Raw genomic sequence first — 16,315 nt, 5'->3', positions numbered from 1 at the left:
GACTAGTTTCAGAGCAACAATCGATGTAGCTATTCATAATTAAAACATTTGTATAAATGAACTGTGAATAAAATTACTTTGAATTTCAACTAGTATTCATTTCAAACTAATTCACTCGTTTGAAAATGAATGAAAGGGATAGTTCACCTCTAAATAAAAAAAATGTACTCTCTATTTACTCACCCTCAAGTGGTTAAAAACATTTATGAGGTTCTTTATTCTGTTGAACAATAAAAAAATCATATTTAGAAAAGAAAGCCAAAAACCGGTAACCCTTGACATGCACGGTAAAAAAACAAATATTATGAAAGTCAATGGTTACAAGTTTTTCACATTTTTCGAAATATCTTCTACTCAACAAATATCTGTGTTCAACAGAAGAAAAAAAAAAGTTGTTTTTTTTTTTTTACAAGTGATGGGTGAGTAAAAGCGTATGCTAAATGAATAAATGTAAATGTAAATTATGACAGTTTAATTTAATGCAAGTTGAATTTTTGATTTGGTCTATTTCAAAGATAGGTAATCAACTACATTTTTAAACAATTTCCCCAAAACAATTGTTCTAATATTCCCTAGTCGATCATTGATTAAAAACTGATTTATTTAAAACACATTTTCCCTGAGGGATGGTAATGTTTTGCTTCGACTTTGTCAAAAAAAAACATCTAAATAACTTGAATTATAATGTCATTCTAACTACTAGCATCCTTAATCACACAATCAATGCTTTTGGACTCTCAAGATTTTTTTGAATGAGTGAGTGATACTTGATAACGCAAGCTTGCACATTGTTCAAACAACAGTTACGATATTATCCTAGATAATTATTGTCCACCTTTAACAAAAAAACACTCACACAAGCAAACCCAACTGACTTCTTTCTTCATCCTTAAATATCTCCACCATCTTCGAGACTCTTGTTCATATGTTATCCTGCCTTACTTATTTCTCCATGTCCTCTCCTCTTCATTTGCATGTTTCTCTCAAGCGCTCTTGTCCTTTCTTTTTCGAGTGTTGCTCTTCCCTCTCCTCTTAGTCTGAATCAGTTTTTTTCTGTTTTCATCTTCAAGTGGAGTCCTCTTGTGTTTGCGAGTGATGTGACCTGGCCTGTGTTCTCAGAGGAGAGCGGCTGTTGAGCTACACAGCACAAAAGTTTGCTGGAGTTTGTCAGTTTTCACGCTCTGGGCTGCTGAGGGTCTCCAGGGGTCTTCAAGGGTCAAATCTCTGTCTCGGTCTTGTGGCTTTTGGCAGCTCCGCTGTCTCTTATGCACATAAACACTCTGGTTCAGCATGTTTAGACATGTCGCTCGTACTCACTTGAAGACAAAGACACAGATTCAAGGGAAACTTTTGTTTCTGTGTATTTGTGTGTGTGTAAATGTGTTTATGTGGTTTAGGAGGACGATAAATTATGTTGTGCTCTATTAATGTGGTTTACGAGGACATGCCTTGTGTCCTCATGAAACAAAAATGCTTGAAAAATAAAACTTATCAAGGTCTTTTGACATTGAAATTTTGGTTTAGCGGTAGGGGTAGATTAAGGCCGTATGTATAAGTAAATAAACAAGCAGATTTTACAATCCAAAATGCATTATGCCAATGGAGAGTCCTCGTAAACCATATCTACAAGTATGTATATATGTATGTGTGTGTGATCAGACATCTTTCATGGCTGAAGTGTTGTTCGTGTTTTTCCGCTCCTCTTCAACAATAATAGACCTCTCCAGATCGCTCTTCACTCAGGGGACTGTCAAATACGTGTGCTGAAAACAGGCTTTTGTTTCAACCTGGTCATGACTCTCGTCTCTGTGGGTTCTACTCTCTCCTCGCTCAGTGTTTGTCTCAAGAGCTTCTGCAAACATTTTATTTCTGTCTTTTATGAGCTGTCATGTTTACTCAACTAATAAGACACAATTTCGCATTCTGGTTTTTAGGTCATATTGTTATTATTAGCAGACATTTTGTTGTTCAGGGGAAAAGCTGCTCTAGTTTGTGTTTTTGCAGATCTGTGTGAATAGGAATTGACAAAATCAGACACAAATGGAGGCTGTTTAAAAGCACAAAGGAAGAATGTACTTGGAGTAATTGTTGTTGTTGTTTAAATGTACTGTTAAATTTTTAAATCTACAACTACAGTATTTTGAACTTGTTTGTGTGAATCAGTTTGTTTAGATTGACTGCATTATACAAAATTATCAATAACTTCAGGTCAAGTTGAATAACTTCAAGTCCCAATGCAGCAAAATAGCTGTTTTATTCTTCAAAATAAGTTAAACACCTCAGTTATACATGTGTTTTGCTTGATATAAATAGTTGAATGAAATAAATAAATAATTTTAGCTTTATTAGATGTGTATTCGGATTAGAACTGTGATCCAAATACTGACTTTAAGATTAGGCAAAATATTTTTTGCATTTTGTATTTTAATCTAATCTGCTTGCATTTGCATCTGTTTTTGTATTTATTGCTGTAGACATTTTAATTAGGTGTGGGAATCTTTAGGCACCTCGTGATTTGATTTAATTCTATTCGATTCGAGGGATGTGATGAGATTATAGAACAATTATCAATGCATCTTTTGTTTTTTATTCCCCATCATTAAATATTAAGGTTCATAATTTGGTTTGGAGAGTCCCCAACAACAGGCTGATATGCATGCAAAGTTAAAAAATAAAAATCATTTTATTATCTTATAATATGCATTTGTTTTTTATCTAATTATCACAACGACTCTCATATGATTTGTTTACACTTGTGTCATATTCCTTTGCATGACACTAAGACCCAATTCTAATTCAGTTTTTTTTTTTACCTCTACCCCTTACCCTTGGCCCTTGAAACAGTGTGAAGGGGAAGGCCTTCAAATTTTACTCCAAAGAAATGGGGCAGCACTACAACACCTGCACACATCATGTTGTCGCAATTTCTTACTTCAAATGGGATCGATAATGGCAACTGCTGTAGTTATTCCAGTTGTGTTACTTTTTTGGTATTTATCATTAGGAAATCACTAAAGCCAACAACATTATTATCATAATTATGATAATCATAACCATATAATGTGGCAATAAACTCATAATTGTACTGTGCATTTACACTCTGGCCATATTCATCTATGTAATCACACAAAATCAACATTATCATAATACTAGACACTGTAAAAAGCTTATTCCCAGCCACTAGACTTTTCTGACAGGGTATTGGAGTGTCAGAATAGTATTATGGATTATAGCGAAATTTAGCGTTTTGTAAATTGTATAAAACAAAAACGCCATTGTAAATGTATTACAACATATGCTTGTTTGTTGTAAAAATTTCGTAGTAAAGTAGAAATACTAATTTGTGCATCTCGTGACTTCCGTGAACTGCCATGCTGCTGATATAATGTATTCTGGGAAATTTTCATACCCCTTGGTTTCGAGTGTGGGCCTGGCAAATCACACTCCTACCCCTTCATGTGAATACATAAAATGAGGGGTAGGGGTAAGGGGAAGAGCTAAGAGGTAGAATTGGGATTGGGCTCAATCTTTTGTGTTTGGTCTATCGACTCAGTCTGTTGTGATTTGTACAGAATATATGTGTGAGACCAATTCAGGAATTTATTGACAAAGCAGTGCAGTTAGTACAACAGGATAATGCTCTATTCTTCATCACAACTCCAACATTGACAAACAACTATACATGTGAAATTCGTCAGCGCTGTATGCTGCTGCTTGTGCGGGCTCTGGTTGGTGCAATGGCTTAAGCCATTGAAATTAATGGGTTTCATAGCACAGCACTTGCCATGTCCAGTGTGAAAGCCGCCTTAGTTGCTTAACCAGAGATCCACATATTAAACAGGGTACTGGCAAAGTCCTCTTTGCATCTATAGTTTTAGTTGATCCTTCCTTTAATAACAACCTGATGCTGTAGCAATTATCACTAAAATGACGGTAACGCAGAACACAAGGTTGAGGCTGTACTGTGGTATCTAATAATATGGACTGTGGTATATGGTAATGTGAATGGGTATATATATATATATATATATATATATATATATACACTGTAAATGCGAATAGTATTCCTTACTATCAAAATTCTAGTGTGTTTACTTAATTTTAAGCTAATTGTTGAGTTTACTAGAAATGCATTAGTGTTGCTGACATAGTAAGGTATAAAGTTCCCATAACTAATGTAATTTGAGTAAAATTGCTTATAAGGGCTAAGCCATGCTGTTACGCATGCGTACTGGGTGGTGATTTCCCATCCCCCATCCCGAGTCACAACCAACCGCCACCCTGCACCGCCATTGAAGGACAGGATTTCATATTGAGAAGATGTACTGCTGTAAATCAAGGTAAACTTTTCGTTTTAATTACTACTTTGATTTTATTTGTATAGTATCAGTAATCTGTTTATTTCCTGCACTTTGTGAAATTGTTTGCTGTTTTGTGAACTAATTAATAGCCCATGATGTTGTGACTAAACGTTTTGACCACTGCACGTTATTTGCAATACTGTCTACTTTACTAGATAAGCTATTTTTAGCTGCTTAGTCCTTTTTAATAACTATTAATAATTTGTAAAGTTAGTAGTAATTTGTAAAGTGGGCGTTATGCTCTAAAAGAGCGGGCCGCGCCATTTTAAATGATGCACTGAGAGAGCAAGAGCGCGCGCAATGATCCGTTCAAATAGATGTAAAGTTAACACATAGCTGTAGGTCTACATTTTTAAAAAAGAAAACGAAACCTATTTATCCGCATTACAAATACAGTAACGTTAGTTATCGCTGAACTTTAGTGGCGCTTGTTGTGACGAAAATATGCGTGTTTTTTTTTAAGATTTACTTTTATGAGATCACCTGCAGGAAGCAGGTGAGGAGATCAGCTGTGATTCGGTCCGGCGTCAGCGAGCGGCTCATGACCAGACCAGTCGTTTTTTTCTCCATGATCGCCGGGGCAGCAGCAGTTTTAACCCGCCGAGGCTTTTAGAACATTATAAAGCAGTTTCAGCTCAAAATGGACCCGTGAGTGTCGTAGGTAATTTAGGATTTCGATGCGATTACGATTCGTGTCACTGTATGAGGCAGATACATATTTACACATGATGCTAAAGTGTGCTTATGCTAACAATCCCTATGAAACTTAAAGTTAAACTTATGAAAATGCGAGAGATATTTAATTAACTCATTTATTTGTTTTATATGCTATTTGTCTTTTCTTTATGCCGTTTTGAAGGTTTATTCCAGTGTTGCCGTTACGTTATTGAGTGTTTTGTATTGCTGTAATGACAAATAAATCTGACCAGACGCGACTGAATATGTGTGATGGATAACGTTAATGATGAAGTGGTATAACTCGTACAACCAAGCACAGAAACATCCCTTTGTTTGCTCAATATCACACAAAGGCATCAGCAAGCCTTTGTTATAAGCAAACTTTCTGTAAAGAAACAGGCTTTGTTAAACCTGTTAGTTTGCATTTTTAAAGAAGGTTTCACTAATTTTTAACAATTTAGGGCAAATAAATTTGAACAATTACAAGGTTGTTTAAATGTAGCACACCATTAGAGTATTGTGAGTGGCATATTTGGTTTGTAATATCATTATACCCTTTATTTATTTTTTTATTTCAGACTACCAGTTTGTGAGCTGATATGCAGTGGAAATGTAAGTTTTGCACTTACACATCAAAGAAAACTTTTTGAACAATACCGCACAAGCCATAGAACATATTCATGAATTGTTCTATTAACGTTACCTTGTCTCCATACTGAGTATCAGGGTAATTTTAAATCATTTAATGCATTAAAAGTACATTTAACAAAATTCTCAGCAAAGAACTGCATGATCAAGAATAGTCCGAATATTTTGTCCATTTGAATAATCATCTGAGGACTAGTTAGAAATAGGGTTGTTGTGTTGTGAAACCATTAATTTATGTTACAATACTATACCAGCTGATGTATGGTGATACCAAGTAGTATTGCAATACTGTAATTGATAACTTAAATCCATGAAATAAAGAAAAATGTCAGAAATAATATATTGTATATGTTATTATAGGCCTACTTGAATTTAAATAATTCCCTTATTGTTGAAAAAAGTATTTGCACATCTCTTCACCTAAAATGTATTCATTCCAGCAAAAAAAATAAATTAAAATAAAGATACATAAAGAAAAGAGCATTTTTCCAACAAAAAAATGTCAAAAATTGTTTCCTGTTGCTATTTTGGGTTTTTCATCTATCATACTTTTTTCACACTTATTATCGGATAAGAATCCAAAGTAATTCAAAATTTCACTTTATGAGTCATTCTTTTTAATAGATTGTCACGGTTGTTGTAGCTATTATATCATATTGACAGGAACAGAAATAAACGAATTCCGATTCAAAATGAACCATCACAAAATATGCAATAGGCTACTATAAAAGGCGCAAATTCTACAGTTTTACAACCTTAGAAGGCTCCATAGACTATTAAAATGCAATGATCTATTGTTGCTGAATCGTGTAAGTATTTTAGTGACTTTTTCACATGCAGCATTATGTATTGTAGGCAGACTGTTAATGACAATACTACCGTTTACAAACTACAGTGGCACCGCCAGTATCTTGGAGCCATAGTATCACGATACTACCATAGTACCGGTAAACCGTGCAACCCTAGTCAGAAAGTTCAGTGTCCTTTTAAAGACATCAATTGAGACAAATATTTATTCCACTTTTAATGCGCATAAAAGTAAGGCACACCAGCAACAATGCCATGATTATATTTAATCGGGGGTTGTGTTTATTACTGTTTGGTGACAAGTATAGCTCATGCTTTTGATGACAGGCGCCGGGAGTATTTGGCAGCTTTTATTATTCAAGAACATTTAACTATGTCATGTTAAAGTGTAACATCTGTTGCTAAATGGCATTGCATTGTATCATTGCATGTGTTTCTGATTTCTGTTTTTTGTTTTAGAATTTCGCTTAGCCATGTCAATAACACTTTACGTTTTTGTGCACAACAGTGACATCCAGAAGGAAGTCATAGAGGAAACACCAGCTGATGCAAGTGCTGCAGAAGGTTTGTTTTCTTTTCAAAACTTTGTGTGATTTTGTGAATTTGTGTTTTTGAATGTTATTAATGACTAATAATGTTTTGATTGGATCTTTCAGAATTCAATCGAATATCAGTAAGAAATGTGAGATCCAAGTTCTACGCTGCATTGGACACACACTGCTCGTTTGATTGAAATAAATAAAAAAAAAACAGGAGAAAATTGCAGAGGAAAACTAGAAGAAATTTTCAACATGTTAATTCAAAGGTATTTTTGTGACATCATCTTTGAATCATAATTTGCATTTGATTGCAATAAATTGCATTTGATGTTTTCATTGGGCTATAATGCATGTCTACCTGTCTTTACTTTTTCAAGGTCATCTGGCAGCAGTTCTCCGGGGTCTTTCAGTCCTTTAGAGGGATGAGTCTAAAGAAATTTTCAGGATGTGTTTTGTAAGTAGTATTATTGTTTCTGCTTTCTTAGACTGGAAATAAAGCAGTCATTCCAGTTTACTTCACTTATTAATAAAAATTTTCAATTTTATAAAAATAAAACAAATGCATTTAATGTAAGTATTTGAAAGTAAGAGGGATGTTATATTATGGCCTTTGGAGCAAGAGCATTGCTATGCTGCAAATACAGCAGCTTGTGCCGTCACAGGGTCAGTTAGCTTCATAGGCCAGTGAAGTAATGAATGCATTTCTTTAATTTTTAAACACACTTGTTTTGAAAAGGAGGAAGATTAGCTTGAAAAAAAATCTTAATAAGTGTAATACCTATGTAATATGTTGAGAGAAATATAATTTCAGTTGAAAGAACCTGCTGGATTAAGATGTAAAAAGATAGTGTTAAAAGCCACAAAGTCAAAGATGCTCCGTATTATAACCAACCCTGTGAAGTCACCTGCTGTGGGATTGTAGATGGCTGCACCCTTGTTCTAAAAGCCATACTAAAACATCAATTTTCTTAGTAAAAAAAAGTTATTAATACATTTTTAAAAAGTGTGCTAAATAATGCAAACTTGACTCACTGCTTTAATCTAGCAAAACCAAATGCATTCATGAATCGGTTCCCAATTTATTAAGTTTTCCCTACAAAATATTTATATTGATTATGTAGCACCAATTGGTCTCTCACACATTTGCATTTAATTTCTTGAAAATGTTTTAAAAGTACTTTTACTGCAGTTTGTTTTATTACATTACAGTGTTTCTTTAATTAAAAAAATGTATTGTTCCTTTAGAATAGTATCATGTTCAAGATACTGGAATTTAGTACCAATCTCTGCTGCAATTTTAAGCAGCAAATTTCCTGCTAACATTTTAAGCACTTTTGAGCACATTTTTAAACAGCACTGTTTTGCCATTCTGTTCACATGCTTAACAGAAATGACACTCAACAATGCTCAAATGTTAGCAGGAAATGGATGTTTTTAAAATTACTATATGGATTGGTAATAAATTCCACTATCATGACAAGCCTAGTAGAAGCAGTACAGGCATTGAAGAAGGAGCACCATAGCTAGGCCTTCTTATAAGAAGCATTTGAATGTAAAATGTACTATAAACACAAATAGTCATGCTAATAAGCAACTAGTTAATAGGGTAATTGGTTCCTACTAAAGTGTTACTAAATTAAGCACAAGGAATTGTATTTTTTTCACCTCTGCTTTTGGTCTCCTGGCCACTACAGGCTTTATTAGTGCCATTTAGAATATCAAACTTTACTTATTTTTCTTTCTCTATTCATAGGATGTAATTGTAGAGTCGGACTTCAGTGCAGAAGATGTTGGCCTGCTGACTGTCGTCTGTGAAGATGTCTAAAGAACCTCATTATGGATGCAATGTGGGCCTTTATACTGGAAGGAAAAGTGGTTATGGACTGCCACATGCAGTATGTCTCTTTTTTTGCTTTGATTTACACACTGAATTCGGACTACCCAAAGACTTTGAGCAATGCATTTGAATTTGTTCAACGTGTGTTGCTTTTGCTGGGAGGGAAGCGTAATGTGTTTTATTCGGCGAGTGCCTATATACTGCTGTGCTTTATGTTTAAAGGTTCAGGTATAATGGCATGTTTAATTACAAAGTGTTGCTTTTTAACATGTTGCTGTTTGCAGTGTTACATTTAGGACTGCAGCATTTTGGTGTTTAAAACACTTTCTTTTTTTTTTTTTACCAAAAAAGTGTATTGTGATTTATAGGGTTGTCAAAAGTATTGAGTTTGGTACCAATCGGTACTGAAATAAAATAAAAAAAGTCCATCCATTTCCCACTAACATTGCAAGAACTGATTGGCCATTGTGTTCACATGCTCAGTAGATATGACTGATTGGCTTTGAAGGTCATTATTTTTACCACACTTCACCACTGTTCACCAGGTGCAAAGATACAAAGACACTGGATAACTTCAAAGCACTGTCGATCAGTCGATTCATCACCAGATAGCTTATATGTTAGCTTCTAAACAAATCAGCTATCGACATGGCTTTGAAACACTTCAGTGTCTGTGTAACTTTGTTTGGACTCAGTGAAAAATGGTAAACCTATGACAGTCACAGCCAATCACAGTCATTTCTGTTGAGCATGTGAACACAGTGGCCAATCAATGGTGTTTAAGAACGAGCTCAGTAGCACTCAAATGCTGGTGGAAAATGGATATTTTTAATATTTCAGTATTGATTGATACCAAACTCAATACTTTTGACCACACTAATGTGATATTTTCTGTAGGAAAATCTAAACTACACAGTCTAACAAATTAGCTTTAAAGCTTAATATCTGTTCCTCTGTAAGTGTCTATATGCTGCCATGTTTAAGGTGCTGGTGCAATGGCATGTTTAATTACACTAATTCAAGTATCTTTTTTCCAAGTGTCAAGTATTTAAAGTTTTTTTGATAGATTTTCAAACCTTTTCGAAAAACTTGTGCATGTTTTAGGGTTGAACATGTTTATTATATTTTTTGTCTGTATTGCTGTTTACAGTATATTACAGCACTTTACAACAGGTTTTTACAAAACTGTATTGTGTACAAGTGTATTGTGATACTAAAATATCACAAGTGTATTGTGAAATTCTGCTAATTTTGTCAAATAAAATGTTTACATTTAAGACCTGTATAATGTCATTACTTGTAGGTTGAACTACATATTTTATGTTCAGTTTAATTGAAGAAAATGTGGAAACCGATTGCACGTAGTTTCTTTAGTTGACATTACTTAAAATGGTGGATTAAAACAATGTTGAGACTACTAGCATTCAAGATGTTAACTGAACATGGTAGAACAGTATTAGTTAAATAGAGTTATTAAAGTAATCTTACTATAAAACCCTAAGTAAGATTACTAAATAATGACAAGTATGTTAACTAGAATTTTCTATTAAACTTACTTAATTTTTAACAGTTAGTTTACTTTATAAGTTTTAGTTTTCTTACTTCAAGGCAATATTTAAACTTAACTTAAGATTTCCTTGTAAGTTTATATTGCAAAAATAAGGCAATCGGTTTCCAAACTTTTTTTAAGTAAACTGAACATGTTAGAATTTACAGTGTATATATATATATATATATATATATATATATATATATATATATATATATATCAGCGTAGAGCAGAGTGTCTTCAGGATTCCGATTCCGAGCGTTTTAGGGTTGAGGGGGTTCAAGTTTTCCAGGATCTCCGTACACAACAGGTGGGTGGGCACTAGGGCTGTAACGATACATGATATAAAATCGAAATCGCGACACTCAGATCTACGACCCTGTGTGTGATAAGGGAGAATCGCGACACACCCCGTGACTACCTTTCCAATAACGTCACGCGTGCCTGCAAAAGAAGAACGTGAGGAAACACTTTTTTTCCGCTCGACATTACGAGCACTGCTCCGTTTAAGCCCTCGCAATTAGCGTTTAACCGGGAGAGCTCGCACGGAGCTCTTAGTAAGGGACTGTCTGAATGTGTCAGGAATATCAAAAACAAAACCAACTTAACCCCTCTTGACAACCGACAATGGCAGAAACATTGCCAGTGCTGTCAAAGCAATTTTGTTAATGTGGCTGCGCAGAGAGGGATGGGCGTTCACCAGATGCCCCGACTCCTCTGCAGAGGAAACTTTTCTGTAACCTTGCTCTGCGCTTTCTGTTTAACCCTTTGGGAGTTAACGTTACGTGCTGACTGACAGCGCGATGCGTGAGGCCAGGAAACAGGACGAAGCTTTCAGTTAAGATGAACACAGTTTCTATAGTTATACTTTATTTATAGATAAAGGTATATGACTCTGTATATAATCACTCTATCTTGCTGGAAATTTATAGCCGTTTCGCTTTACTTCAGGACGCATGCCGCTCTGAAGGTCTAATCGCTGTTTTAAGTTATCCAGAGCTGTATGAATGTACAAATCTTGAATATAACAATAGCATTAAATATTACAATTGTAACAACACAGACAGCAACACTTATGCACAATCGATACCCAGCTGATTCAGTCGTTTCATAAGAGGACCGCGCTTCTTCTCTTCTTTTTTCCTTGTCAACATAAAGGCAGTGAGATGCGCCTTGTTTTCGGCTTATAAAGCATGTATGCACATTAATGCAATAGCATATTTAAACAACAATACTGTTTACAAAAAGTCTACATATGCGCGCGTTGTTGTTGTTGTCTTTTCATCACTCAGCGCGCGCACTTGAACCGCGAGGGAGAAAGAGGAAACCATCAGGACTTATTCTTTAAAATAATGATTTCTATTAAAATGTAAAAGTTTTTGTTATTATAATAATAACAGCGGGGCATTAAATAAATGCATATTTTCCGTGGAGCGGGCAATTTGAGGAAGTCTGCGATTTTTATTTGACGGAAAAAACATGATTGGAAAAAAACAGCCTATGCCGGTTGTTAAAAAGAATCAGTCAGTATTTTCGTTTTGTAATATAAATTAATTATTTAAATGAAAATAATTTAGGGCAGTCCTATTTATTTTATTCATTTTATTTAGATTATTCTGCTCTTCTGTGCTAAAGACTGCAGGTGCGTGAAGATGCTCTGTTGTTCTGTTCTGTTATTAATATGCTAGCATTTAAAAATAAATCAATAGCCTATTTTAAAATGCAAAATTTAATGTGTCAGACACAAAATAGACACGTCTATTTGTTTAATATAAAATATTAAACAAAGCGGTTGTCTGTTAGAAAAATTAACCGAAATGAGCATCCCTAGTAGCCATTTAATTTTTTCTATGTAAGAGAACTTGATTGAAAAAGAATTTTTAACATGCTTGAACCATCTACACAATAGAGTTTAGTTCTGTTTGGTTTTACAAAAGTATTTTGTTACAAAGAAAACAAAAATGATATAATTTTATTTAATAAAAAATAGTTTTAAAGGGGTGGTCCACTACGATATTATATTTTAAACTTCAGTTGATGTGTAATGTATCTGTGTGAACATAAACAGCATCTCTGAATGTAAAATATTCAAAGTTTAATGCAAAGGGAGACCTTGATTTGTACAGAGTTAGCTTAGCAACGCCTACAATTAACGAATTTTGGGGACTACAAAAAATACTTCCGCCCCCTGTGAGATCACAAAAGTTCGTTATTGCGCATCCCACACTGCGCAGGTAAAGGCCGTGGCCAGAGGCGCTGTAACGTTACTGCAGAGAGAGAAATGCCATCCTGCTGTTTCCACAGAGCTGTTCTGTTTCTGTTGTTGGGCTTCCAAATGACACGACCCAAACACAGAAGTGCTTACAGTTCAATATTAATTATGTTCCAGAGAACTATAAAATACATAGCAAGCATGATTTGACAAAACACAGCTTCCAGAATCTCTCCCAGTTCAGTGCTGGATTCAGTTAAAATCTTCTCAAAGATGGAGCAAGGAGACGCTGTGAACTCTGAGTCATGACCTGTAAGTGTTTTTATTTGTTAAAATTGATCATGACATGTACAGTGTCTAACTTTAACGGTGTGTTGTAGCAAAGATGTAAACAACGGGAAATTATGGTAACCGCTAACGACTTAGCTAACGTTACAAATCCATATTTATCAAACGGCTGTAAACGCACACACACACATACACATACACGCACTCTTGGCCAGCACCTGCGTCTATCTGTGTGAGACGGCAGAATTTCTCTCTATAGGCAGCTATGGTATGCGTTTTACAACTCGGACAATAAAGTCGCAAAAGATATGTGAACGATTCATGTTACTTACACAGGCATATTCCGCATATGCATGAAAGACGTCCTGTAACGCATTGATTTAAAAAAAATACAGCAATGATTTCCCAACTGGAGTGTAACATCAAAAACAAATCAATCCAGGCTCACAAAGGTCTCATCTCACATCTTGTGCTTTATTCTGTCACCACAGAAAATAACTTAATCCGAGCATGAGAGAAAAAGAACAATAAAAATCTCTCCCGCGCACATGCGCTTCTCGTGTTACAAATACTTCATCGTATACACGCATAAACACACTAAAAGGCACAGAAACAGTTAAAGGAGCCGCATCCCATTTTCACTCGTTACAGACACGTGTTGACTGACTGACTGACTGACTGACTGTTTACACAAAACGCGCGTGCTTGTCAGGGCGTGACGTGAAGCCGATCGGCGTATCACAGCATATTATGATGATGACCAATCAGAGTCACTTGAGGGTGGGCCTTTTAGAGGAACTAGGAAATATGACAGTCGTTTTCATGTTAGCTGAGTAGCTGTGTATAATCAAAGTGAGATTTATGAAAAAATAACACGATTTCCTTCAAGTTAAACATGAGCACACATTGCTTTGCATCTTATTAACACAACCAAGCCTTAAAAATAACATTCTGGACCACCCCTTTAAAAATCTTTTTTTCCCCACCCCACACGAAGAAAAAAATCGTGATACGAATCGAATCGTGGGTCAAAAATCGTGATACGAATCGAATCGTGGGTTTGGTGTATTGTTACAGCCCTAGTGGGCACTGTTTGAATGAGATGTCACAACAAAACAGCTACAGATCCATTCGAAGATTGACTCATTTGCTCAACTCTTGCTTAGCTTTAAACACATGTACTTTCAGCTTGGAAACTCAGCTGGATGTTTAATTCCATTAGAGCTCCATTACACACTGATGGAAGTGAAAGTGATTTGGCAAGCCAAAAACAAGGTTACAAAGAATCAACAACAAAAGGAAAAATGTGCCTGCATACTTGTAGCAAATTTAAGCATTTTCTAACAAAATTACCACAGACAAAATCATCCAACTAACATCATCCTGTTCTGTACATAATAAGCAATATAATTAGGAATGCACCTAAAGGAAAATTCTGAGATAAAAGCAATAATTGTGGTTGCACTTGGCCAAAAATTATTATTATAATTAATTATTGATTATAAGAATAATCCAAAAACTTTAGATAATTATTTATTATTTTATTAAATAATTCATTTTTCTAAGACTTTTATAAATGTAACTAAATAACATAACAATTATGCTGATTTTAAAAAGTCAATACAATAACCTAATTTTATTCCCAGCAAAGAGGGAGAGACAACATTTTTCCAGCAAACAGCTAGTGCACTAATGCTAACAGCAGGAACAAGTATACTCCAATGTGGAATCAACACAATTAACAATGATTGTTGACATTTATGAATTGACACAGAATCATCCACATCTGCATAATGTTGCATCTAAGAATTAAATTTACTCTAATTAATAAACTCTAATTAATGTGTATAGATTGTCATTTGTGATTATGACACACAAGCTTGAAACAAATCTGACTTTTTTTCTGCTAGTAAAAGAGAGCAGCTTGCAAAGTGTAGTTTGTAGACTCCCAAACCATAACACACAAACACACATACTGTATGAACACAGTAATGGTGCCATCCATCAGAGTCCATTGCCTTATGGGAAAGTGTTCTGACAGATGGTGAATGCCTGCACTTTGGATGACCTGGGTTCGGGGTCCAGTTTGAAGTTTCTTTCCCTGTCCAATTCCCTTCTGTCCTCTTTGATTTTCCGTCTCTCTTCCTACTGGTCTAACTATATAAAGGTAAAAAAGACGCAAGCCTTAAAAACACACCCTTAGCACTCTTATAAAGATGAACCACAGGCTTTTTTGTTCTGAATTTGGTGTTTCAGACAAAACAGCAGGTCGATGTCAAAGTCATTCAGTGAGAACCGTGACATTGAAGTCACTCTTGAAGTCAAACAGCTAAAACAGCTTCTTTCCCTCAAAACTCTCATACATATTTAACAAAGAGCCTGAATTTCACCCGCAGGTTTATGTTGTTTTCCCTTTTCCTCATTTCTTTCTTGCTCCATTTCACACTTGTTTCTCGGTTTGCTAGCAGCCTTCTGGACCCACAATCCCTCACGGCCTGAAAGTGCTCAAGCATGATGGGAGCACAGGTGTTCTGTGGTGTAGCCATCCATCCATCCATGCCACTTTTTCCTTTTTTCTTAACATTTATTTAGTTTTTCAGTCCTGTCTTATCTTAATCACTTAGCATTCGCTCTGCTTTATATGTTTAAATATGCTCTTGCATGCATTTCTCATTCCTGGACATGTGGTTGACGTGTTTTTAGCCCCAAGTCTAGGACCCTTAAGATAAGTGTATTTTTTTGGTGACTCTGCACAGCTGAAGTTTGGTGGTGATAGTTTGTCTTTGTCAAAGCATCGGTGGGTTTGTCGCAGCGCAGTGGATTGATCCTCCTCCTGTCAATGTGAAGTCAGTGAGGAGCTTTAGAAATGTGCTGCTAAAAGCAAACAGATTTCTGCCGATGACAGAATGACACATCCAAACAAGAGACGTGAAAAGTGTCTCACACCCAGCACTCGAGACTGGCTGAGATAGAAACGGGGTTTGTTTATTCTGTCAAATACACAGTAGTGAATGTATATGTGTGGCAGTTTTCACACTATTTTAGACATCTTCTGCCTCTTTTCACATTTTATTACTCGAATTTAACTGCAACGTGTTTGCGTCAGGAATGAAGTGCTAGCATTAGCTGTTTAGGATACGATGCCATAACAGGAAATTGTTGCACTTCAGCTTTTACTAAGGATTCTGCCCTGTTTTTTACTTTTGTTTTACTACCAAAACGTAACCCACAAACACACAGAATGACAATTGCATCAGCCTCCCGCAGAGGTTTTAAGAGATGTGAAGAATGTGAGCTTCTGGCCAAGGGCAATTTCTGCAGAGACAAGCAGCAATGAATTCATCTACATTTGCATTTCTTTAAGGAAAGGAAGGATTTGTAAAGCACTAAAAAATG

The 16,315-nt window shown here is 35.4% G+C and overlaps 2 protein-coding genes and 2 long non-coding RNA genes across 12 annotated transcripts in view; 3 read left to right on the top strand and 1 right to left on the bottom strand.

The window, feature by feature from the left end:
- Positions 1–16,315, bottom strand: part of LOC147844726 (uncharacterized) — a 200,097-nt gene that overhangs the window by 28,955 nt on the left and 154,827 nt on the right. The window contains exon 11 of one of the 7 annotated variants that reach the window (XR_015483161.1): positions 16–1,316. The exons of the other annotated variants lie outside the window; for them this stretch is intronic. The gene's annotated coding sequence lies outside the window, so the exon portion shown is untranslated. The remainder of the gene's footprint in view (positions 1–15; positions 1,317–16,315) is intronic. 7 annotated transcript variants of the gene reach the window in all.
- The window catches only part of trhde.2 (thyrotropin releasing hormone degrading enzyme, tandem duplicate 2), a 210,967-nt gene that overhangs the window by 46,190 nt on the left and 148,462 nt on the right, over positions 1–16,315 (top strand). The window lies entirely within an intron of this gene.
- LOC147844728 (uncharacterized) lies at positions 367–14,342 on the top strand. The gene is made up of 3 exons (XR_015483207.1): positions 367–3,986; positions 10,587–10,733; positions 14,003–14,342. It is a non-coding gene; the product is annotated as an uncharacterized LOC147844728 (long non-coding RNA).
- On the top strand, positions 4,292–10,147 carry LOC137490085 (uncharacterized). Of its 3 annotated transcripts, XR_015483173.1 has the most exons (7): positions 4,292–4,340; positions 4,825–5,009; positions 5,618–5,651; positions 7,003–7,058; positions 7,151–7,299; positions 7,411–7,487; positions 8,787–10,147. It is a non-coding gene; the product is annotated as an uncharacterized LOC137490085 (long non-coding RNA). The 3 variants fall into 3 exon arrangements; XR_015483170.1 differs by lacking the exon at positions 4,825–5,009; XR_015483171.1 differs by lacking the exon at positions 4,292–4,340 and having other exon boundaries at positions 4,633–5,009.

This window comes from Danio rerio, chromosome 4 (genome assembly GCF_052040795.2).
Source record: "Danio rerio strain M-AB ecotype USA chromosome 4, GRCz13ab, whole genome shotgun sequence".
Classification (NCBI taxonomy): domain Eukaryota; kingdom Metazoa; phylum Chordata; class Actinopteri; order Cypriniformes; family Danionidae; genus Danio; species Danio rerio.
The sequence above is the reverse complement of the archived record's forward strand: the minus strand, read 5'-3'. Positions and strand labels throughout refer to the sequence as shown.